General features: G+C 37.6%; 1 protein-coding gene and 1 long non-coding RNA gene across 2 annotated transcripts in view; one reads left to right on the top strand and one right to left on the bottom strand.

Annotated features, from left to right (window-relative positions):
- The window catches only part of LOC129621291 (uncharacterized), a 41,571-nt gene extending 32,664 nt beyond the window's left edge, over window positions 1-8,907 (bottom strand). The window contains exons 1-2 of the long non-coding RNA XR_008699184.1: window positions 8,788-8,907; window positions 6,645-6,683 (exon numbers count right to left, since the gene is read on the bottom strand). This is a non-coding gene — a long non-coding RNA (uncharacterized LOC129621291). The remainder of the gene's footprint in view (window positions 1-6,644; window positions 6,684-8,787) is intronic.
- Window positions 1-25,592, top strand: part of MDGA2 (MAM domain containing glycosylphosphatidylinositol anchor 2) — a 919,168-nt gene that overhangs the window by 35,267 nt on the left and 858,309 nt on the right. The gene's annotated exons all lie outside the window — the stretch shown is intronic.

The raw sequence follows: 25,592 nt of genomic DNA, 5'->3' as shown, positions 1-25,592 counted from the left end.
CTTCTCTTTTTCTCTCATACTTGACCTCTTGTTGTAGTGTTTTCATTAGTCAAACTTTTACAGTCATATTTGCATTTAGAAACAAGTAAAAGAAGAAATGCTGAGATATTTCTAGAGACAGTTATTGAATCAGGGATTACAACTTTCCAGAGTGAGCAAAGTTGATAATGTAAGTGAAGAAACTATTGGTTATGTTTTGGAATCAGATTTGCATACACTTGGCAACGGGACCTGTTTTGTGCTTTAGACCAGGCATCAAAGTAGGTATCTGTATCCCTGGTTAGAATATAAATTTCTTGGCCTGACTCCAACTATACCAATATTAGACATATTTAATTTGCTTTGGATGCATATAGATGTATAGGTACACATGTATATTTTTGCAGTTTCTTAGTTGAATGAATAAAACAAAATGTTGAATACCTACTTGCTGTGTTTCATTCACTGGGAATAATGAGATGGATATTTATTCTTGCCACTGAGGAGCTACTTGAGTAGGAGAGACAGAAAAGTAAAAAAAATAATTGTACACTTAACGTCTTCAAGAAATGTTTGATACATACTTCCTAAGTGTGGATTATACTAACCTCTCTATGTGTAGTTGTAAACCAGAGAGGTGGTGCTCCTGCCTCTGTTAGGCATATGCTGTGGTCTTATGTGATATGTGCAATGAGAGAAATGCACAAAGAACCTGATAGCTCAAGACAGGAAGACTTCTTAGAAGAAATGATGTCTGAGCAAGTCTTCATAAAACTATCAATAGTGTTGAGTGGGGTGTGTGTTTCAGGTGGAAAGACCTGCATGTGCAATAAGTCAGCCCTTGGAGACAATGAGTGGAAAAGTACTGGGGAGCAGATGGATAGGGATGGGTGAGAGCAGGAAAGAGACAGAAGAGGCTAAAGAAGACATGGGGTCCGTATGATGTGAGGCTTTATGTGATGTGGTAAAAATTGATTTGTAAGCATTTTAGAAGAATATAGGAAGCCCTCCACAGATTTCCAGCAAGTAATATGACATAGTTTAACCTTAAAAGACAATAGCACCTACAGCAACATAAAGGCAGCCATGTGGAAGGCTATTAGGATATAACTGCAGGCAAGGAGGACACTTAGTCACTGCAGTAAACCTGCTAAGGAAAGACGTGCACTGACATATTTGTGTCAGTGTTAAACAAGGGAGGATTTACTGAAGAGGCAATTAGAAGAAGGAGCCCATAGAAGGTAAGAGCTGGATATACATGACGACGTGATTCTCAAATGCTTGGCTTATGTGGGTTTCATTTTTTAAGATTTGGAATATAAAACAAGGGAGCAATTTACAGTTAAGGGTGAGGGAAGAAAAAAAATAGGGAAATATTTGATTTACTTGTGAACATGTTTTTTGTACATGTTCAAAGAACCTCAGAGTCAAAGTGAACATACCCCATTAGAGCTTTGGCTTTGGAAATCTGGAGAGAGGTCTGGCTTAGAGTTGTGCATTGCCTTGGGGTCATTCATTTAGCATATATTTACTTACCATCCATTCTGTGCCATGTACTATACTTAAAGCTAGCAATTCATTGATGAGAAGGCAATGACCCTTTTCCCCCAGGAACTCAGAATAGAAGAGCCAATAAGGATGTCTGGGAGTCAAAAACATGTAGATATATGGGGTGATCCAGGCAGTGTTTCCACTGAGAAAAAATAAAATTACACTATGGAATTTTAGGAAACACTAACATCTAATGGATTGATGATGCTGGAGAGTTCCTTGAATAAGACCAAGAAGCAGTATTTTGGATGGTAGGAGTTGAACCAAGAAAGTCATGGAAAAATAAAATAGTATGCTATGTGAACTATAAGGAAAGGTTTAACGAGAAGATGAATAAAAGCTGACATTTTTATTCAGAATTTAAGAGGTGTTATATAATACCACAACGAGAGGATTCACAATATCATTCAGCAGAATTCAGCTTTGCAATAGTTTGGGATGAAAATACAAATTAGATTGGAGCTCATCAGTGATTATGAAAGGAGAGAGTGTATTTAGTTGTATTCAAAGGGGAAGAGGGTAGACATGAGAGAAAGGATTTATCCATGTCTTGGCCAGAGTAGACCAGATAATGAAATACTTTGAGGGGATGATGTATGGAGATGGTGTCAGCAGTACTTGATAATATGTTTCCTTGTCAAGTTTTTAATTGAATGTCATCCTCTAAAGACATCGTTATCATAGTACCTAGTCTAGTGGTGCACCTAGTCTAGTGGTGCAAAATAGGCAACAAATTTATATCTGTATCTATCTATACAGATTGAAAAAAAGTGGAAGTGTTAGGCACTCAGTTGTGTCCAACTCTTTGTGACCCCGTGGACTGTATCCCGCCAAGCTCCTCTGTCCATACAATTCTCCAGGCAAGAATATTGGAGTGGGTAGCCATTCTATTCTCTGGGACATCTTCCCAACCCAGGGATTGAACCCGGGCCTCCTGCATTGCAGGCAGAATCTTTACTATCTGAGTCACCAGGGAAGCACAATCTATACATATACATAAATATTTATATTATCAGCTGGTAACAGTACTACAAAGAATATAAATTAAGATGGGAAAATAGGGAACAGTGGCAGGAGGTTCCTCTTTAAAGTACAATAAACCAGGGAAGACTTCTGGTGGTGACATTTCATCAGAAACTTGAATTACATGAGGAAGCTAGGGCAGAGAATTCCAGGCTGAGGGTACTCTAAGTGCCAAAACCCTGATGTAGAAATGCCTCGTGTGTTCAAAGACTATCAGGGAACTGCACAGACCTGCAGGAAAAAAAAAAAAAAGACCAGAGAGAGAACCAGGGGCCAATCAAGTAAGCCTTGAACATCATTAAATGTGTTACACATAATAAAGACTGTTAACTATTATACAAAGCATATTCTGACTGAATGTAGTGGAGATCATGGGGCCTGAATAGAAGTGTGAGATAATCTATTACAGTTTTTAAAGGGATGACTCTGGTTGCTGGATATATGGTAAACTGGAGAGAATTGAAATTGGCTGAGAGAGGTCCATTAGAAGGCATTTGCCATAGTTGAGAAAGATGATGTAGTTTGGATCAGAATTGGAGATGGTATGAAGATTCACAATTTGACTTTCTGTTTTGAAAGTAGGGGCTAATGGGATTGGTTATTGCACTGGCTGTGGGTAGGAGAGAAAGAGTGGAGACCAAGAGCTCCTTGGGAATTTCAGCCTGAGTAATTGTGCAGAATTAGGCTGACTAAATTTGAGGATGAAATTTGGGAGTCTGCAGTTCTAATTCTTACCTAGTTTGGGGAATTGCAGGTAGGCATTTGATGAATGTTTCCCTTAGACTCAATTTCATATTCAAGGAAGCACAGAGGAAAGGTTCTATTTAAGATGCTAAGAGTCACTCTAGGTACTGTTTTTTGCTAAATTTTTTTCATAGCAGAACCAGATTTCTTATTTATCATTTGCCTTTGAATCTTCTCAGCTCCTCCTATTGCTCAAATTAAATTTATTTTTAATGATTTTAGCTGCAAAATGGATTTTACATTCCTATCTAGAAATATGCACACATATCCATATGTACGGGCATCTTTTGTGGAGGTGCCCAGGTTTATTGGCATTCATTTCTTCACTACTGAGTGTTTCTGCCTCTGGATGTCAGGGGCTTCATCTAAATTCTTTGTGTTAGGCATCATTAGGCCAGCTTCTTTGACTGTTGTAGCTTTGAAGACCATAATCACATGCTCAAAGCCTGGTAGGATTTGATTGAGAATGATGATGACGAAGGAGACAGTAAGCAAAAAGAATCATGGTTATGTCATTTCATCTCCTTGGGTAACCACATAGACATTTAATCTGAGCGTGTTGCTGTTTGCCTTGCCAAGGGCAGTGTAGGAACAGAGCTATGCAATTAGCATGATAGTTCATTCAAGAATAACAATGAAATGAGACCAGCTAGAGTTTAGGATTATATATATTGCATCTGAAGTCTGACATTTTGCCGTATTTAAAACCATCTTGCAGTGAAATCAGATAGCATTTTCTATAGTCACTTGATACTAGCTTATGTTTTATTTAATATACTATATAAGGATACTTTTATGCAGAGCTATACACATTTAAAGGGCTTCCCTGGTGGCTCAGATGTAAAGAATCTGGCTGCAACGCAGGAGACATGGGTTCAATCCCTTGGTCAGGAAGATATCTTGGAGAAGAGAATGGCTACTCACTCCAGTATTCTTGGCCTGGAGAATTCCATGGGCAAAAGAGCCTAGCAGGTATAGTCCATGGGGTCACAAAGAGTTGGAGACGACTGAGTGACTAACACTTTTCTATACACATTTAAAATCTACAGAATTTTGATTTTTTTTTTAGAGGTAGGACTGATGTGATCTTTCTTGGGAACTTTTTAACCTTCAAAATTCTTTCTGTAAAGTCTCTGTAGGGATATCATTCTTAGAAAATTTATTTAAAATTATAACCTGTAGTAGTTATTTTAGGTGATTATTTTGCTGTGTTGCTCTGGAGAGAACTAAACCATTAAAAAGTTAATTTTCTCTCAAAATATTTTTATATTCTACTCAAAATCATTTTATTTTATTGATATTTTTTGTGTTAGTTATTTTAACTAATTTACTGCCCAATGCTAAATGGTTTATTCATAAATTAAAAATTTTGATACCAAATTTTTAACTGTGGGCATTATAAACACAGACATATTCTCCTAGTGGATAGAGTTAGACGTTCTGGATTTATTCTACTTGTATTTGAAGCATGTTTGTTTCTCTGGCCAGCTGAGTGATCTTGGGCAAGGCAAAATCAACTCTGTATACATATCCATATCCATGTAGACAGGTATGTTTTATGAGATCTTGTTTCTGCATGTGTAAATGAGGATATAATACCAGACTTCCAAAAGTTGAAGGTTAACATGAGAAGAATGCATGTACCATACATCTTATGAGGCTTAGCATGTTGAAACACTTTTTTTTAATTCCTGAAATTTGTTGGGTGTACACTTGTATACATTCTTTTACTAATGCTGGTTTCTGGATACTATCCGTAAGCTATCTTCAACTGATGTAACTGTCTCTAGCCTTACAACAGTTTTAGTAGATTTTGCTCTTATGTTTGATTCAAACCTAAAACCAACAGAAGGTGTCTTCTTCATTTGTATTCAGGGAAGGCAGATTAGACTGCCTTTTGGTTTCGTGTTTTCTTTCCAGTTATACTTAGACATTGTTGCTTTTAATAGTAAGATTAATATTCCATGTTATCTTTTGCTTAAATTCAAGTTATACTTTTAGAAGGATACCTTTATTTAAGGAGTTTCTGAGTCTGAGGGGAACAAAGTGCTTGAAAGTACTGTGTTACCATGAATAGATCAGACGTAGTAATAAAATATCCCTGTTGTAAGAAATTATTGTCCTTTACCGGCAAGCCTTTTCCCTCAGCAGCTTTTTGAAAAATGTTCCGATTTATCCTGTTCCCTCTTAGTTGCTCACTGAGAATTTTAAAGTAGGCGACTTTTTGAAGAAAGATTTGCTAGGGTCTTTACTTTTTGTCAGCGAGTTGAATGTCCTTCATTCGCTTAGATTGTGTCTTGCATAAGTGTGTCTACTTTTACCGTTTCTAAATTAATACTTTTCTACCATATTTTTGAATACCTCATGCACTGCTTCGGATGAAACCTAAGCTCTATGGAAAGTAACAACAAGGCATGAATTTTTCTTGACAGAAGTCAGCATTTAAGGGCCTTTTTGTCCCTTAAAGTTTGAGTTGCAAGATTAGAAAAATTAGCACTTCTGATGTCAAGGACCACTGAATTTGGGGATTGTTTTCTGTGAAGATAGATTTAATTAAGGTAATAACCATAGTCCTTTCTGTCCACACATTGATAAGGTGTTGTCACTCTGGTATCATAATACATTTGGTAAGTAAGGAATAATGACATCTCATGACATTTGACCCATTGATGTTATATTTATAAATGAATGTCCACCTCAGAAATTATTTTTTGTACAAGTATATCTACTTTAAAAAATTATTATTATTTGTAAATCATCTGTTTTGTGTCAGATGCTATGCCAAGCCATATGAACTTAGAATACTAATAGTCATGTGTGAATGTGAGAGTTGGACCATAAAGAAAGCTGAGTGCTGAAGAATTGATGCTTTCCAACTGTGGTGTTGGAGAAGAATCTTAAGAGTCCCTTGGACTGCAAGGAGATCAAACCAGTCCATTCTAAAGGAAATCAGTCCTGAATATTCATTGGAAGGACTGATCCTGAGGCTGAATCTCCAATACTTTGGTAACCTGATGTGAAGAGCCAACTCAGTGATAAAGACCCTGATGCTGGGAAAGATTGAAGGCAGGGGGAGCAGGGGACAACAGGATGAGATGCTTGGATGGCGTCACCAACTCAACAGACATGAGTTTGAGCAGGCTCCAGGAGTTGGTGATGGACAGGGAAGCCTGGCGTGCTGCAGTCCATGGGGTCACAAAGACTTGGACACTACTGAGCAATTGAACAACAACAGCTTTTATTGTATTGCACTGATTCTGTTATTTGTCTCATGTAATCCTAAAATATAGATACTAATCTCATTTTGTTAGTGGAGAATCTGATGCTCAGAGAAAAAAGCGACTTACCTTAGGTCAACTTCAAGATGAAGAATTTCAGGACTTTCTCTTAGGAAAACAGAATGAAATTCACTTCTTGTACTGTACTTTTTAGAGAACTTTAAATAAGAAAAGAAAATGTATAAAACCTAGCTCTGATTAATATTGAGTGATTATACTAACATTTGTATGTTGTATACTATATCTCTTCCTGTTTTAAGTGCTTCTCATCTGTAAATATATGTAATGCTTACAACCACTCTATTCAGTAGGCATTATTATTACTCATAATAATAATCTAGACAAGAAATTTGAAGCTCAGAGATGTTAAATAAGTTGCCTGAAGCCACACAGTTTAGTACATGAGGCGTTATGATGTGATTGCACAGCCTGTTCTTAAATTTAGCTCTTTCACATTAATGGCCTCTTTTAAAATGATTCAGTTAAAGGACTGGTACATAATAATAATTAACACGGGAGAATCTAAGGACATTGTGCCTTTTACCTAGCATTCTACATAGTCTTCATTTGTGACAAATAAAAAAATAAAAATATTTTTCATGCCAGGTAAACTGTGGCTGCATAACTCACATAGTCAAATTAAGTGGTATTGAAATCAGTCTTTCTAATTGAAGTCCTGTGCTTTGGACTTGAGACATAGAAGTAATCATTTTATTTTACTAAAAATACAGTTTATAAAAGCCCTTCTTTTCTATTGGAAACCAGACTCACAAGCAATTGTTTTTTTCCAGAATGATAATACTAATAAACTTCTAGGACTGATTTTTACATTTGGGAAACTTTAAAAATGGACAGATATTATAATAAATATACATGTTTCCAATAATTTATTAAAAAGTGACTTCACAACTATACAACTCTTATAAATTATTGCCTAGCCATACTCTCATCTATTCTTCAATATGAACATGCAATCAAACCTTGGAGATATTGTGAGTTCAGTTCCAGACCATTGCAATAAAGCAATATAGCAATAAAGCAAATATAGTAATAAAGTGAGCCACATGAAATATTTGGTTTCCTAGTGTATATAAAAATTATGCTTATAGTATACCATAGTCTGTATTAAGTGTGCCATAGCATTATGTCTTAAAAAACAATGTACACACTTAATGTAAAATACTTTACTGCTATAAAATACTGACCACCACACAGGGTTGGTTGTTAGAGAGAGACATTCAGTTTGCAAAAAACCCCAATACCTGTGAAGTTCAATAAAATAAGTTATGCATGTATCATTTCCACATAATTGAAATCAGTATGCTTTTATTTGATATTATATAGCACATAAAATGTTTATGATATGATCATAGTTTTAATTTTAATTTTAAGGGGTACATATGATCTGCCTTAATACACTAAACTCTTTCCTAATTTTGAATATAGTTTCCAGTTTTTCCTTTCTATTTTGAGAAATACTACAATAAACTTCTTAATGCATTTAGCTTTTTTCTCCTTTCAGAATATTTCTTAAAGTGAATTTCCAGAGGGAGGAATACTGGGTCAAGCTATACAAACATTTTCCACATTATGTTCCAAAAGACATGTGCCTTATTTTCTTTCCTAAAGGATCCATTTACTGGTTAGGTACACATTGCTGTGTATTTCATCCTAGAAAAGAATAATCTATTTTTCAAGCCTTTCATCTCCTCAGTATTTCAAGATTTAGAGTTTCTCATCTGAGCAATCTTTATCCAGTTAATACTGTTGGCACCAACCCTTAGATTACAAAAGCCCAGGGATCTTATATCTAACCTACAGGGTTTTGAAGGTGATTTGGTTAAGAAATAGATCCAGGGACAAATATCTGCCTTACATTTAAGGTGGATTACCAACTGAAATTTGTAGTGTCTTTGTAGTATTATCAGTAGAACTTTGCAGCTTTCACATGGCCTTTGTAAAATAAGCACAATGCTCTGTATAGTTTACTGTTGAAATTAGTGATATGACACCAGTATTTTAAAATATATCAGAATTCCTCAGATTAAAATTTGATGTTTCTTTTATATGTCCATTTAGCATTCTGTCAAAAATTTATCTATGTAATTATTTATACTTTACATTTACTAAAATGCATATAACATAAACTAGCATCTCAAATTAAACATATATTTTAAAGATTATTACTTAATGATTTAATTAATACACATACACGCACTGGTTATTATTTCCAGAAGTAGCAAGAAGCTTTGAGAAGCACACAGTCCATGCAGTTGGAATGGTTTCTTTTTAATTCTGAACCCCCTGCTCCTTTATTGAGCTAATATTTAACTGGTACTGTTACTGGCTTGTCTCTGTGCCAGATGTCAGGACTTCAGTATTAAGTAAAATGGACATGATCCTGACCCTCAGAGGCTTCCACATAGTGGGAAATAAAAAGATAAAAGACTTAGTCATTCTACATAGTGAGGTCAGTGATAGGAGCAGTACAGAGCATGATAAGAATACTTAGAATACTGACCGAAAACATTTCTGGGGTCAGTGGAACCTTTCCAAGAACATGTGAATAATAATATTTATTGACAGTTAACATGTGCTGGGTAGTGTGTCAACCACTTTATAAGCATTCTTTCATTTAAATTTTATGTAGTTCTGTGAGATGAGTATTTCTATTATCCTCATTTTAAAGATGAGGTGACTGTGTGTTGGGGGCCGGCATGAGGCACTCCGCCCATGGCAAAGGTCATGAGGAAGGAGGCTCGACATACGCAAAGGCGGGATCGAGCCTCAGGAGTCCCCCTGGAAATCCTCGAGCATCTACCCCCATAACCAGAGCCTGCCTACTTTACTACTTTGTGCTCTCACCTACACCTCTGACTTTACGGGGGGCTGTCCCCCACCACCTCTTTCGGAGAAGGAGTTAACTTAAAGCTCCAGTTGATAAAAACCCCTGGGAGTGACAAGAGTGTTTTAACCTACAAACTCCTCTGAAGGTTCTCTAGCCTGCCTGACAGGCTTGTCCGGCCACATGTGATTGCTCACAGCCTCCCAACCATGAGAGGCACAAGATGCTTTGAACCTTCTAAAAACAGGTTCCTTAGAAAAGTTAGAAAATTATTAGTATAAGTATAATGGGCTGATTAGAAATCATATTGGTGAAGGGTTTTTCATTTGTTGAGCCAATGTTTACTGCTAAGTCTCCACATCCCCTGCCCTTATACACATTAATGAATATATAGAAGAAATAAGTATTAACCTTTGATATTAATCACGTTAGACCTTAGGCTAAGTAAATTCTTTCCTTAACTAAAACCCACTACACCCTCACCCTATAGGAATGTAACTTTATTTGGGTGGCGTCTGTTTTAAGAATAATCACCCCTGGAGAAATAAGTGTCCTGGTTGACTGACCGCTGTCACAAGGAGAGGGTCGTAAATTGTCAGCAGGCCCCCTGGCCAGAAGATGATGTAACACCCCGAAGACCTCTGTATACATTTGTATGAAGCACCTGACTTTGATAAAAGTCAGGACTGCTGACCCCGCGTGACTTTTGCATAACATCTCAGTGTATAAAAGTAGACCATGGAAAATAAAGAATTGGGATCAGTTCCTCGAAAGACTGGTCTCCCCATGTCTCTCTCTCTCTCACTCTGGTTGAGTTTCCATCTGGAGCGCGGAACCCACCATGCTTACTAATTATGCCTGGGCTTCTAAGATCCGACCAGGGAGGCCTCAGTGTCTCCTCTCCTTCGGGAGAACGGAAGGACGCCTGCGGCCTACGTAAGTGGTGCAAGCTTCTTGTCTTGAAGTTTTATTGGTCCCCTGCGTAAACCAAGCTACTCAGCCTCTTTTCTCCACTGAATTTTCCTCACTGAGCTATCCTTATTCTATTCCTTAATTAACGTTTAATTAAGCAGTTGTTCCCCGACCCTCGCCTAGCCGTCTCTCCTTCGAATACCCTGGATCAGCTGGGGCTGGTCCCCGGCAACTGTGAATTAGGGAGGTTAAACAACTGTCTTATATACACTCAGTATGAAATGTTAGAATTCCTACTCAGTCACAGCCTGAGTCTGAGATGTGAACACCTACTGTAGAACTGTCACCTGAAAGATGAATGAAGCGTTATCCATAAGGGGAGACAGACTGGGGCAGTGAAGAATGAGAAAAGAAGTCTAGGCAGAGAAAAGAGCCTGTGCCAAGCTGTAGAAGCCAGAAAAGACATGACAAATTGAAGGGACTTTAATAAGTTCATTATAGATATTTCTTTGAATATTAAAGAGAAAAAACCTGAGATGGAGCTACAAGGAAAGCAGTGATCAGTTTATGAAGGATCTTCTAAATGAAGGCAGTAAGTTTGAATTTTATTCTGAGGAAAATGTGGGGCCATTGAAGAGTTTCCTCAAGCAAAGTGCCATGATCCAGTTTGTCTTTTACAATGATTCCTATGATGACCATGTGCAGATTATACAGTAGAGGGAACAAAAGTAGAAACAGAGGGGACAGTTAGGCGTAGTCATCTAGGTACGAGATAGTGGTTACCAGGTAGGGGAGTGGCAGTAGAAGATGATGTCAAGATGGTATCTTTGAAAGTCAAGAGGATTTAAAGCAGAGACATTATTTTGCTGACAACGGTCCATATAATCAAAGCTTTGGTTTTTTCAGTAGTCATGTAGGGATGTGAGAGTTGGACCATAACGAAGGCTGAATGCCAAAGATTTGATGTTTGCCAACTGTGGTGTTGGAGAAGACTCTTGAGAATTCCTTGGACTGCAAGGAGATCAAACCAGTCAATCCTAAAGGAAATCAACCCTGAATATTCATTGGAAAGACTGATGCTGAAGCTAAAGCTCCAGTACTCTGGCCACCTGATGGAAGAGTCGACTCATTAGAAAAGACTCTGATGCTGGGAAAGATTGAAGGCAGGAGGAGAAGGGGATGACAGAGGATGAGATGGTTGGATAGCATCACCGACTCAATGGACATCAGTTTGAGCAAGCTCTGGGAGATGGTGAAGGACAGAGAAACCTGGCGTGCTGTAGTCCATGGGGTCGCAAAGAGTCAGACACAATTGAGCTACTGAACAAAAACAACAACGATTGGTTTAACGTTTTTATATGGGAGAGAGGGTTCAGGAATGTAGTTATGTTTCTGGGATGAGGCCACATCATGGCACTCTTCATTACCAAAGGGTAGGATGCATAAGATAAGAAAGAGTGTTGGGAAGATTCTGAGTTTAATTTTGAACATACTAAGTTTCCATAGCTTGGAGATGTTTAATTTATAATAAGGTATATAAATCCACAGTTGAAGAGAGATTCGAGCAGGGTATCAATACTGGTGATTCACTTTCCTAATGGTGTTTATGTGGGATTCATGTCTATGTAATATATAGGGTGAGAGAAATACAAGGAGGAACATCAATATATGGGACAAGAAGCCTTCAGATTGAGAAGGACCTTCCAAATTGTAGGCAAAAAGCCCAGAAAAGTGCAGTGTTGCAAAGAAGGAAAGAAACCAGTTGAAAAAGGGAAAGATTAAGAGTCAAAGGCTGGTAAGATGTGAGGTATTGGATGAAAAGGGAGATCTATAATTTGGGTAAGAGTGGATTTCATTGAATGTTGTGGTAGAAATCAGACTGGGACATGAAGAGGAGAAAATGTCAAAAGCCCTTTTGGATAACTTGGTGAAGAATTTGGATGTGATGGGTATAATAGAATAGGTTAGAATGGTTTATGGTGACAAAGAAAGAGGCTTTGGGGGCTTTGTTTTAAAAGATAGGAAAACCGTGAGGATTTTAAAATGGATATAGACATGAGTTGACCGGGAGGGACAAGTTGAAGTTAGAGAATAAAGAGACAACTGTATATTCAAGAAGCTTCCAGGGAAGGAGTTGAAGGTGGGGCTGGGGAAGAAGGTGCTCTCTTGCACTTAAGGGAAAAGAACTGACCTTAGGGGTGTGTGACATTAGAATTAGAATGAATAATCTCTGATGTAAATTGGGGGGAAAGTGAAAATTGGGGGAAAAGAGAATATTATTAGAGCTCAGTATCAAGATTATAGTTGTGACAAGCTGCTGCTGCTGCTGCTGCTGCTAAGTCGCATCAGTCGTGTCCGACTCTGTGCGACCCCATAGACGGCAGCCCACCAGGCTCCTCTGTCCCTGGGATTCTCCAGGCACAAGTTGAGGCAGTCCCTATTTGATAGAGCCTACTTTCCTTATGAAATAAAAACTGAGAAATGAGGTCCTGTATTTACACTGAGGGGAAGTGGATGAGGAAAGAGGTATTCAGATGCTCCAGAACCCCGGCTCTCAGCTTTCACTGACTCATCTAAGGGACTTTTACACTCACTGTGGGTTTGATCCCTGGGTTGGGAAGATCCCCTGGAGGAGGGCATGGCAACCCCCTCCGGTATTCTTGCCTGAAGAATCCCACGGACAGAGGAGCCTGACGGGGCTACAGTCCATGGGGAAACAAAGAGTCGACATGACTCAGTGACTAAGCACATGAAGACCAAACACCTGGCTATTTAAGTTAGAACCTCTAAGAGTGGGATCCAAGAATTAGTCTTCTTAAGAGCTCTTTGACTGATTCCATTGTGTAAATGTGATCGACAGCTATTAACAAGATTTACATATCTTTACAAAGAAAAATAGGAGCTGTCTTGCTCTGTGACCAGAAACATTTGTTTCATTTGTAGAATGGGAATAGGACCTACCACACAAGTTTGCCTTTTGGAATGGATAAGCACAGGGATAAAGCAACTAGTATAGTCCTTGGAATATGGCACATCCTCAATAAATATTGTTTCTGTTCTTTTGTACCCCAAATGAGGACTCTTAGAAATGTGTTTCATTTCTAATACCTGACTGTTCTGCACACTTAGGACATGATAATAGTTGTCATGACTTCATTGATCTTTCCCGATAGCCCACTGGGTAAAGAATCCACCTGCAGTGCAGGAAACGCAGGGGACACAAGTTCAATCCCTGGGTCAGGAAAATCCCCTGGAGAAGGAAATGCTTCATTGGAATGAAGGGAATAGATGTTCTGGATGTTCCCTTTTTCTTTAGCATTATCACAATAATTCATTTTCAGACAATGTACACTAGCCTGTTTTCATGTTTGACTTTGTTTTTAATATTAAGACACATGGGAGTATTTATCTCCTTTGAAAGAAAGTTCTCTGTTGTTTAGATAATTCTATAAGCAAAGAAAATTTAAGACTTTTACTGAATAAAAAGACATGAAGCAAGGATAGTGTATGGATCAACTGTATTATCTGTCATTGTAGTACATAAAATTTGACATACAAACTTTGATTTGTGTATGTGTGAGATGTGTGCACATACACACACAACACAGATATGTATCTAATTTCATCCTGAAAATGTAGCTTTTGCAATATGAAAACAGTCTACTGAAATTATTTATTGTACCATGTAATTCACAGTTACAAAAACACTGAACATTTTGATGTTTGCATTACAGAAATGATTTTCACTTAACTCCTCTCAAGCAACTACTCGTTAAGGTTGACTAGGCTTTTGGTATACTCATTTTATAAAGTGCAATTAAAGTAGCTGAGCAACTTTTTTTTTTTTAACATATGCTTGTGTGTATAATTTTTTTCCTTCAAAAGTGACATATATCTTTTCTTTCCCTTACTGAACAATATATCAGAAATATGAGCTTAAATCTAGATCATATTCTGTGAGCTCTAGTTACATGTTCTTTTGTTTATTTATACCCTTGCTATTCAGGGTATGGTCCATAGATTGCTAGCATCACACTTGGGTGCTTGTTAGAAATGCAGGCTCCGTGATCTCACTGCGGATTTCCTGCATTTGAATGTGCACTTTATTTATTTATTTTTTTTTGAATGTGCACTTTAATAAGATCTTTTGGGTGGTTTGATTCATAATAAAGATTGAGAAGCTCAAATGCCTCAAAAGAAACCTGTCGTTTCCCATTAGACATTTTCTAATGCGACACAGAGGAAGGAGAATGCATATTTCTTTAGAAAAGGGTAGGTGTTTAATTTAAAATACTTAACTATGCAGTATGCAAAACTGAGATACAAGAGAAAAAGTAATAGGGTTAAATGTTTGTTGGTGTAGTATGCTGAAAAGCAACTCCCAAAGTCAGGTGGATAATTCCTTTATTCTAAACAAACATACTTTAAAAAATATCTATTTATTTAGCTACACCAGGTCTTAACTGCAGCATGAGAAGTCTTAGTTGCAGCATGTGGGATCCAGTTCCCTGACCAGGGATTGAACCCAGGCCCCCTGCATTAGAAGCATGGAGTCTTAGCCACTGGACCACCAGGAAGTCCTTATACTTTTTTCCTTTTGCATAAGGCATCTCTTCTTTCTCTGAAACTAGTTACACTTTTATCCTACAACATTTACGGTCTGGACCAATGCTTATAAGGATTAGCTCCCGTTTTCTAGGAAGACAAACAAAATTATCATGGTGTTGCACAAAATGTAGCATATTTACCCTCCATCATATTCTCTCTTGACACAAAGAGATCTTCAACAATGTACTTGTTCTCTTCAGGCAAATATGGACCACAATACTAATATTAAGAAAAAGAAACCTGGACAATAACACCAATATATCTGGAAACATCCATTTAACTCTAATTAGAATTGCTATTACATATAATGCTATTGAAAAAACTACATGCTTACATCTCCACAACATCAATGTGCCACAAGTCCTTTATCTGTCACTTTTATCCACATAAATGCTAATTTTTCTTCTTGTCACAGAAGGGTTTGCCGTGAAGCGGACCCTGAGATGATATGTAGCAGTCAAGATGTTCATGAGGGAAGGCTCCTCAGGTCAGCATCTATGGAAGTGAAGAGAAAAAAGCAAGAGTGGGTAAAGGGAGAAGCTGAATGATGATCCAGTCCCTGGCCTACTTCTGTGGATCCCATGGAGAGCTATATACGATGTCCAGCATTGTCTCCAGTCGGGGTGAGACTGGACCTTTGGACACCAGAATGAAAATGCCTCTGTAGGTAAATGAGAGTCAAAACATACTGGTTTTCTTCAGCTGAGGCCATCCCCAAAGTGAGCTGATAGGGAGAGTCATCTTCCTGCAACACTCCTACCAGCTCAGGGAATGTCTTCACTCCTAAAAGGACATCCTTCAGCATGTATGGATAATCAAAGAAAGGTTGATACTGTTCAGCATAGTTTTAATAGTAAGATTTTGATCTGTCTTTGACAACTGCCTGCCTACTCATTGATCCAATATTAAGTGAGACCCCACTATGGGTAGTTCTGCACTGTACAGTTAATTGGTGTTATAAAGTCAGATAAAATCATTCCTCAAGAGTGAAGATACTTAGTAAAAGAGGCTTTGAGCTCATTCAAGAAGTATTCTCGAGCCTTACTCTGCACCAGCCACTGGGACAAGCACTGAGTCTGGAGTGATGAGCAAACCCAACATAGTCTCATTAAACAAATGGTCATAGAGATAAGTACATGATGGCACATTTTGATAATTACTGTGAAAGAAAAGCAAAATATGAGAAGGGGTGAGAGGTGAATTTTCCTGAAAATGGGATTTGGGTAAAGACTCGGAGGAAGTGTCATGTAAGATGAGACTGGAGATAAGCAAGGGCAAGGTGGGGAGAAGAACACTTAAGACACCGGAAGAGAAGATGCTAAACCTGGGAAAAAGTTCAGGTTTTCTTCTTCTGTCCCCAGACTATGACAGGGACATAGTAGGCAGGAAGAAATATGTTACCAGATCAATAAGGATTGAGGCTTGGGCTGGGCAAGTCATGTAGCACCCTTTGGAGGCTGTTGTCCAGAATTCAGGGGGCAAGTCTGGACTATTTTTTTTTAGTAATATGATTAGATTTACAATTTTTTTTTTAAAAAAAGTAATACCCTAGCTGCTATGCAGAAAATAGATTTAAACATAGATTACTGACTGATAGGATGTGACAGTTAGGAGGATGTGGTGAGAACACACAGGAGAGCATCTAATCAGACTGAAGGGCAAACTAATGCATGAGGGAAGCTTTTAAGTTTCAGTGAGCTCTGCTGTACCAGCGAGGAACAGACAAGGATCCTAGGTGAAGAAACAGTGTATTAGAGTTTTACAGAAGTTTGAAACTCGGTCTCCAGTCCTGGGCTCCTCTAATTAACTTGATAAGGATGGCAGAAGAGTCTGGGGTTAAAGAAAGGATGGAAGCTAAGTCTTACGAATTCAGAGGTTGAGGTAGGAATTTTTCTTCTATTCTGAAAACTGTGAAACACTAATGAAAACTATAAAGCAGAAAAATGACAGTCTATTGAGCATATTAGAAAGATAACACTGATGGTCATGTGGACTAAAAATTGGAGAGTGGTAAGGTTATCAGTAGGGAAACGGTTAGAGAGATGTTTCAGTAATCCAGATAATAAGTGAAGAAGTCTTATTTTAAGACATTGAAACTGAAGAGGAAGGAACAGAACTTAGAACTCTTAACTCTGAGTGCATGTATGTCTCTTTTCAATGACCAATTTAATAGCCAAAAGTCATTGAGCAATTATGATAGTTGCAAACCACAGTTAGCCCATTTCAGACCTGAAAACACAATATAAATTTTGTGTATCATTGCTCTTAGGGGTATATTATAGATATTAGCATTGGTATGTGAGTACAAGGTACAAGGTAGTTTTAAAATGAGACTAAGTAGAACATCAAATTGCCAACATCCGTTGGGTCATATAAAAACTGTGGGGGAAAAAAAAAAAGATGGGACTATCAGAGCACCTAACCTGCCTCCTGATAAATATGTATGCAGGTCAAGAAACAAAAGTTAGAACCGGACATGGAACAACGGACTGGTTCCAAATTGGGAAAGGTGTACTTCAAGACTGTATATTGTCACCCTGCTTATTTAACCTCTATGCAGAGTACATCATGAGAAATGCCAGGCTGGATGAAGCACAAACTGGAATCAAGATTGCTGGGAGAAATATCTATAACCTCAGATATGCAGATGACACCACCCTTATGGCAAAAAGTAAAGAACTGAAGAGCTGCTTGATGAAAGTGAAAGAGGAGAGTGAAAAAGCTGGCTTAAAACTCAATATTTAAAAAAAAACAAAAAACAAAAAACTAAGATCATGGCATCTGGTCCCATCACTTCATGGCAAATAGATGGGGAAACAATGGAAACAGTGACAGACTTTATTTTCTTGGGCTCCAAAATCACTGCAGATGGTGACTGCAGCCATGAAATTAAAAGATGCTTGCTCCTTGGAAGAAAAGCTGTGACAGACCTAGATAGCATATTAAAAAGCAGAGACATTACTTTGCTGGCAAAGGTCTGTCTAGTCAAGGCTATGGTTTTTCCAGCGGTCATGCATGGATGTGAGAGTTGGACCATAAAGAAAGCTGAATGCTGAAGAATTGATGCTTTTGAACTGTGGTGTTGGAGAAGACTCTTGAGAGCCCCTTGGACTGCAAGGAGATAAAACCAGACAATCCTAAAGGAAATCAGTCCTGAATATTCATTGGAAGGACTGATGCTGAAGCTGAAACTCCAATACTTTGGCCACCTGATGTGAAGAACCGACTCAATGAAAAAAAAAACCCTGATGCTTGGAAAGAGTGAAGGCAGGAAGAGAAGGGGACAGCAGAGAATGAGATGGTTGGATGGCATCACTGACTCGTTGGACATAAATTTGAGCCAGCTCCAAGATTTGGTGATGGACAGGGAAGCCTGGCATGCTACTGTCCACGGGGTTGCAAAGAGTCAGACACAGCTGAGTGACTGAACTGAACTGACTGAAGTAGAAGATTGTTATAAAGTCATTTAGTGCAACAAAGAATCTTGCATCCTGTAGTTAAATTAACTTTATTTTTTGCTTATACATTATTGAGGATCATCTGTGTTCTTTGTCTATATCTTTGCAGCAGATATAAGAAGTTTGATCAGGTTTTCATGGAGACTACTGTAGTACTCTATAATAAATCATTCCAAGATGAATAAAAACCTATTGCAGAAACAACTGTAGTATAACTTGAAAAGGAGTCATAGATTTCAGGAGATATGGCTTGAAGTTCTTAGCTGTCACTTGCAACAAAATCTTGAACAAATCATTTAATTTTTAGGACCTAAGAGTTGGTCAAGGCAAATAAGTTCACTTACTCTACAGACAAGGAAACCTAAACCTAAAAAATGAGAGTTTGAGTGATTTCTTTAATTTCACATGTCAAGGTCATGGTCAAATCAGATATAAATGAGTGCTCCATTTAATTGTGATTATAATAGAAATATATACACACACACATACACACACACACAGGCAAAGGTAAAATCAATCTGTACATAATCAACTTATTTTGCATTTGAAAATACTTTTATATGGTGCCTACCATACTATCCCCTTATTTATATGTAGTACAATCTTTGTTTTATATGAAAAGCATTTATTTGATATAAAGTAGATAAGCAAAAATGTATATATCCTAGTTTGAGATCAAAGAAACTGTATTGGTTCTGACTTCCACCACTTCAATGTGACCTTGATTTTAATTTAAAATTAGAAGCACATAGGAAGATTGTTTACCATCTATTTCATACCCTGGAGCTGTTTTCAGCTGATTGAATATAAGAATATTCATTTATTTTTCAGGTCCTGGAACCAACCATGTGGTTCTATATATATCCTTATAATTGGATAAAATGTATAGTTGTTATTTCTCAAGGGTGAATAAAAAGATCTCCAAAACTAAAGGAATAAGGGCCTTCAACCTTACTAGGTTGAAGATGTAGCCTTTAAGGTTTACAATGATTAGATAAAACTATATTTATATCATAAATGTACACATTATAGCAAAAGCAATGCCTCAAAAATGAGGATAAGACTGACATAGTAACTTCCTACAGAAAACTGTTCTCCCTGGAATGACCGGGAGGAGCCAGCCATTGGCCTATGGTTTGGAAATCACAAAAGGAGAATGAGATGATGGGTAATTTCAGTATATGCTGGTATTATATCATATAGGTAATCTGCCTCTGTTTCTGAGTTTTCTGCATATATTTATTAAGAGGCACATATCAAAGGAGTAATAAGCTAGGTTCTGTTATAATTCATCACAAACTCACCTTGGAACCTAAGGCAAGTTTTAAAATTTGCACAAACCTCAATTTTTTCCAGTTGCAAAACAAAGATATTAATAGTGGTTTCCCATTAACACACATGGTAATGTCAATTAAGTATTTTTAATGAATATTAAAACATTCAAACTTAAGTGCTTGCAAATAAAGTAATAATAGAGTGTTAGATCATGTAAGTTATCAGAAGGAAGTGTTTAGTATATCCTGGTCATACCTGTAGAGAGCAGTTCTGTCAGATATTGCATGGAACCTAAATTTTTTACAAAGCCATGCTTTTGCTTCATTGAGACCTCCAGTTCCTGGAAAACATATGTTTTTGATGCATGTATCTATGGAAGCGCAATCATCCTTTTATTTTCCTGATGGAATATTATCTTCATCGTATTCCATAGCAACATCCACATCCTTGCCAATATCCACAATTCCATTTCCTTGTTGGCTTCAGTGTACCCATCTGGCATCAGAAACTACTCTGGCACAAACCACCTGTCTACTTTCCTGTGAGCATAACCAGTCTGAGTATCACTGTAGAAAATCACTGCACTCTGAGTATCGATGCCACTCTACTGCTATGCTTTCCAGTAAGTCAGCAATAGTGCCTAGAAAGCTTCCGAAGTTCTGGTCAGCTTCCTCACTCACTGTCTGTAATGGCATCATCCGTTGTTACCTAACTCCCTAAAGGTGGGTTTTATTCCCTCTGCTCCTTTCAGTTTAATGAAGAAAACTTCTCAACAATTTCTGTGTTGTTTCAAAGTCACTGTGCTTTTCTACATGGGAGGACATATAATTGCTACTTTTCATTTTTTTTCCTTCTCTGGAAAGACAGAATTGCCTCATTCACAGTTGTTTCCTTAATGTGTATCATTATGTCTGACTCACAGTTAAGTGTTCAATAAATATTTATTGAGTGAAAAAGAGTGATGACATCATTTTCTCCCCACTCCTCTAAATCTATTCTTCTGCCTGTTATTCTTCTCCCTCTCTTCAGGTTACCTTTTTGTTACCTTTTCTTTTGACTTTATTTAATACATATTTATTAGGTACCTGTCATTCTTCTAGGCATATCAGGAGTTACTGCTTAGAAAACACATAGTTCTGTTATTTGAAGAATATAAGAAAATGAAACAGATAACCTGTGGAATAATGCCGACTTGACAATGGCTCACACGTATAGAATGTTTCCTGTACCAGCACGGCGCTAATCACCATTCACATTCTCTTATTTAAATTAGTTATCACTATAAACCACGATGTATTGTACTACTTTTCTCTGAGTTATACTGGGATAGCAGATAATCTCAGAATGTCAGGGGCTTACAATAATATATGTTTATTTTTCATTTACCTGTGAGGTGTGCTTTAGTTGTGATTGTGCTCTGTATTCTTCTCACTTTGGGAACTAAGCAGAAGAAGCAGTTGCTTATGGAACATTCTGTTCTTGTGCTCACATTCTGTTGTCCAGGGAAAGTCACATAGTCAAGCCTGAAGCCCATGTTTGGATATGTTCTTGAGAGTCCCTTGGACAGCCAAGGAGATCAAACCAGTCAATCCTAAAGGAAATCAGTCCTGAATATTAATTAGAAGGACTAATGCTGAAGCTTCACTACTTTGGCCACCTGATGTGAAGAACTGACTCATTGGAAAAGACCCTGATGCTGGGAAAGATTGAAGGCAGGAGGAGAAGGGGACGACAGAGGATGAGATGGCTGGATGGCATCACCAACTTAATGGACATGAGTTTGAGCAAGCTCCAGGAGACAGTGAAGGACAGGGAAGCCTGGTGTGCTATAGTCCATAGAGTTGCAAAGAATCAGACACAACCGAGTGACTGAACAACAAATACAAATAAATGCTATCAGCTAAGGTGCATGGTCAAGAAAATTAAACAAAAGAGGCAAGTATTTGTGACTAATATGGAGTGGGCACAGGAGTTCTTATGGTTGTCTGATTATTATGAAAAGATAGAAGGAAAAAGAAAATAATCATTAAGAACTAGATGTTAATGCATTTAATAATTTGGGGATTTGTAAAAGGATTAGGGACTTTGAAAAAAGGAAAATATAGTTCTAATAAGGCAAAAGTGTAAGTGGTGGTAAAGGGGGTTGGGAGTTCATGAGATTGGTCTGTGATGACAAATGTATGTATTCAGAGATAATGATTGTTGCATTGGTCAGGTAGTAGGAAGGTGACTGGAATTGCAAAGTAGTTGTTCCATTTAAGTAATATTCAACTATTTGCTACATTAAAGTATTTTAGAGGTAAATGACTGAAACTAATTTTCGGCATTGGGGATACTCAGTGATTACAATTGTAATTAGGCTTCAGGTGACAAATAGTGGGCAGTTTTTCCTGTATGTGCTTCACATTGCCTTGATTAGACTGGTGGTGCCTCAGCCAGCCAAACTCAGTCAGAATGAACACAAATATCCAATCATGCATTTCCAGGGGATGTTCACATTTGCTGTTCAAAAGACCAGAAGCCACTGACTTTAATTGCCCTGCTCTCTCCTCAAACCCTTATCCTGCAATCAAGCCATAACATGGCAACCAGATTCTTACTTTCTTGGTAGATGTTTTGGACACTTTGAAGGGTTAACTGTATATACTAATTTTACTATTTAGAAACTAAAATGTTCTGAGTTTTGGGGACAAAATTTATGGTACAATTAAGCAGCAAGTAATTAGGTTCTTCTGATTTCTCATTAATTGAGGAAAGAGGAAAAGCATTTGTAAGCATATAACATATACCTACAATTAAATGAAATGTATTTACATGTCATTGGATCTTTATGATTTAAGAATTTAGAAGTCAGATTTAAAAAATTAAAAAATATTGCTCATATAGAATCAGCAATGGTTTCTATTTCTTTTAGGGAAAAAGTTTATGCGGTGTTGATTTGGTATGATATATTGGGAAATATATAACTGGTGTGTTGCTGTTCATGAGGTTGCAAAGAGTTGGACACAGCTTAGCAACTGAACAACAACAATTGGGAAACTGAGAACTACATGCCTTCTTTTTAAAATTTAGAGATGTGAACTTCATGGGATGTTTTAATTTGTACTTGCCAAATATTTTCCAAAATAAAGTTTTTTTTTTTTAATGGTACCTTTATATATGTTAACAGCATCACCATGTAGTCCACTAAGTATCATCTTGTTCCACATGTCCTTGAAGAGGCTACAGTGTCTTGACTGCTACCTATTGTTGTAATTCAGAAACTCAGTTATTTTTCTCTTGAATTAGAAATAGTGATGAATGACTTATTATATTGATATTAGCTTCCTGATGATTCATTTATTTATAAAAGTTGGCATCTATTTGGTGCCTTGGATTTCTTGATATATGTACTATTAGATCTAAATTCATTTCATTCTTCAATATTTAACTCTAGATCTCAAATATCAGCATTAAGCCAAGGATTGTATGTGTATCTAGTCTGGAGCTTCCTGTGACCCTTTTATCGAGGTCTCTTGTGGAGCCAAGATACGAAGACAGGTCTGTGCCAGCTGAATCAAGTAGATGGCTGTGTGCTGTGATGAGGACAGCAGCAAATCAATCTCTGGGTCAATCATGCGCCACTGTTGAGAGTGGAGCAGCTGTGGCTAACAAAGTAATAAGTTAAATTGCAATTGCGTTTAAGATCAGTGTTGAAAACCTGTTCAAATATTGACTGTGTGGGGGGAAAGTGTCCAATCAGATGACTGCATTTGTCAGAGGAAACAAAACATAAAATCAACAGCCTTTTTAAATGTCAGTCCCCAGGCTTGAAAAGGGCACTGGAGCTCCTTATGCTCAGCTTGTGAATACAGGCAAGTACCTGTTCATCTGTGAGTTGTGCTATGTGGTCTCTTGAGAGCCTTCCGGGCTCTGTCATTCTGAGATTCCATCTCTGCCATCGGAAGGCTGGAGAGGTGTTTCCTGGAGCTCTTTATCCATGACTGAATATATGGTTCTAATTCTTGGCTCCTTCCAGCCTTCATTTGATGTTTGGTTCTAGAGAAGCCTTTAATTTACATTTGAAATTACCAATATCAGTTTTAATGTGCTTAAAGCTCAGCTTACTCATTAAAAAAATATCAATCAGCTAGTCTGTGAGCAGTCTACTTCATGATATTGACAATGCACCTGACACTATTCTGTGAAGAGTATTGTTTTATTCATATGACTTATATATTGAGTATCATTGTTAGGCACAAAAATTTGTAGGTACTATGTATGAATGTCTTCTTAGTATCTAACATAATGCTTGATGTGTTACTTACCTTGTTTTCCAGCAGAGAAAGTATTGCTACATCTATATAAAATTAGGAAATTGTGGCTTAGAGATACTATTATGTTAATGCATCAAAAGCAATGTAACCCAGAGATTTCCACTCCAGGGTTTTGTTCTTTGAGCTTTCAGACCTGAAAGGAGGGGCCGAGGGAAGCTAGAGCCCCTGGATGGGTCCCATCTGACCACCATGAAAGGATTTTTTTGTTCCTTTTAGTGTACTGTACAGATGTAGTCCCTTATATGATTGCCATCAGTGGCGAGTCTGGAAAGCTCCAAAGCCTTCTAAGTTGTGGTAACTGCAATTTCAGCTCTAGCCTACTTGCGTTCAAAGCTGTATTATTTTGCCTTTTTTGGGTGACTTATTTTGTTTTTAAACTAACTTTGTTCATGCTCTGTGTTTAAGGGTTCTTTCTAATTTTGTGGCTGTTTAAAAGTACTAGAATAGTAATTGCAGCAAGGCAAATGAAAAGAAGAAATCCAAAGTAGATAAAATAGAATTTTGTTTTAGCTAGAGGGCTTACTTTCACCAGACTTGGAATATATATACTGCAGCAAGAAGAGTACCAGTGGAGAATTTTAGAGAGTCTCAAGAAAGGATGTGTAACTTTCAGGGAAGGATGAGTGGTGGAAACATACTGATAGATAACTACGCATCCATGGGGGGAGGGAAGGGAGGAGGGATAGAGAGCAGAATAAGAAACTATCTTGGAGAGTGTCAGCCAAGACACTAAATGTATATTAACATATAGTGCTTCCCTGGTGGCTCATGGTAAAGAATCCGCCTGCAGTGCAGCAGATATGGGTTCAATCCCTAGGTCAGGAAGATCCCCTGGAGAAGGGCATGGTAGCCCACTCCAGTATTCTTGCCTGGAGAATCCCATGGACAGAGGAGCCTGGCGGGCTACAGTCCATTGGGTGCAGAGTCAGACGCGCGACTGAAGCAACTGAGCACACATGCATGCATATTAATTATATATTTATAAATTCAGTGTATATTTATAAAATCAATATAATATATATATATGTAGTCTTGGTTTTTTATGAAGTCTAAGAACTGTAGTGAGCGGGTAGCTTTAGTGCAGAAATAATTTAAACTTGTAGTGGTTATTGATAGTAGTATGCAAATTCACTTATTTCAAAAAAGACTGATAAAATTTAAATAATCTTAGAAATGCTTTATTATTCACCTCGCTTATCAGATTATATCTGCTCTCTACTGTGTAGAAAAAGATTAGATCGTATGGATGCATATGAATTTAATTCCTTAAAGTCCGTCATTTAACGATGAGTTTATTCCAAAAGTGATGCCGTAAAATCAGTGCTGTCTGATGATGGATGTGTTTTTTATTGTGATGTCCAGTGAGCATTCCATATATAAGCTCATACAAATGTGGAAATAAACTTCCATTGGCAGTCCATTATTTTAAAAGTTGCTGTGTTGTCTTTTATGATGACTTTGGTGAAAATTTTAGAAATCAGTGGGGTTTCAGTTTTCCCATTTATGTAACAATCTCCAAAGTAAGAGAAGTCGCTGTTTGGCCCATTATGTTATACTTAGAGCAGACCCAGTAATTAGCAGTAAAAATATAGAGACAGTGTTT

Source organism: Bubalus kerabau, chromosome 10, assembly GCF_029407905.1.
Source record: "Bubalus kerabau isolate K-KA32 ecotype Philippines breed swamp buffalo chromosome 10, PCC_UOA_SB_1v2, whole genome shotgun sequence".
In the NCBI taxonomy this organism is placed as follows: domain Eukaryota; kingdom Metazoa; phylum Chordata; class Mammalia; order Artiodactyla; family Bovidae; genus Bubalus; species Bubalus kerabau.
This window is presented reverse-complemented; position numbering and strand designations above follow the sequence as displayed.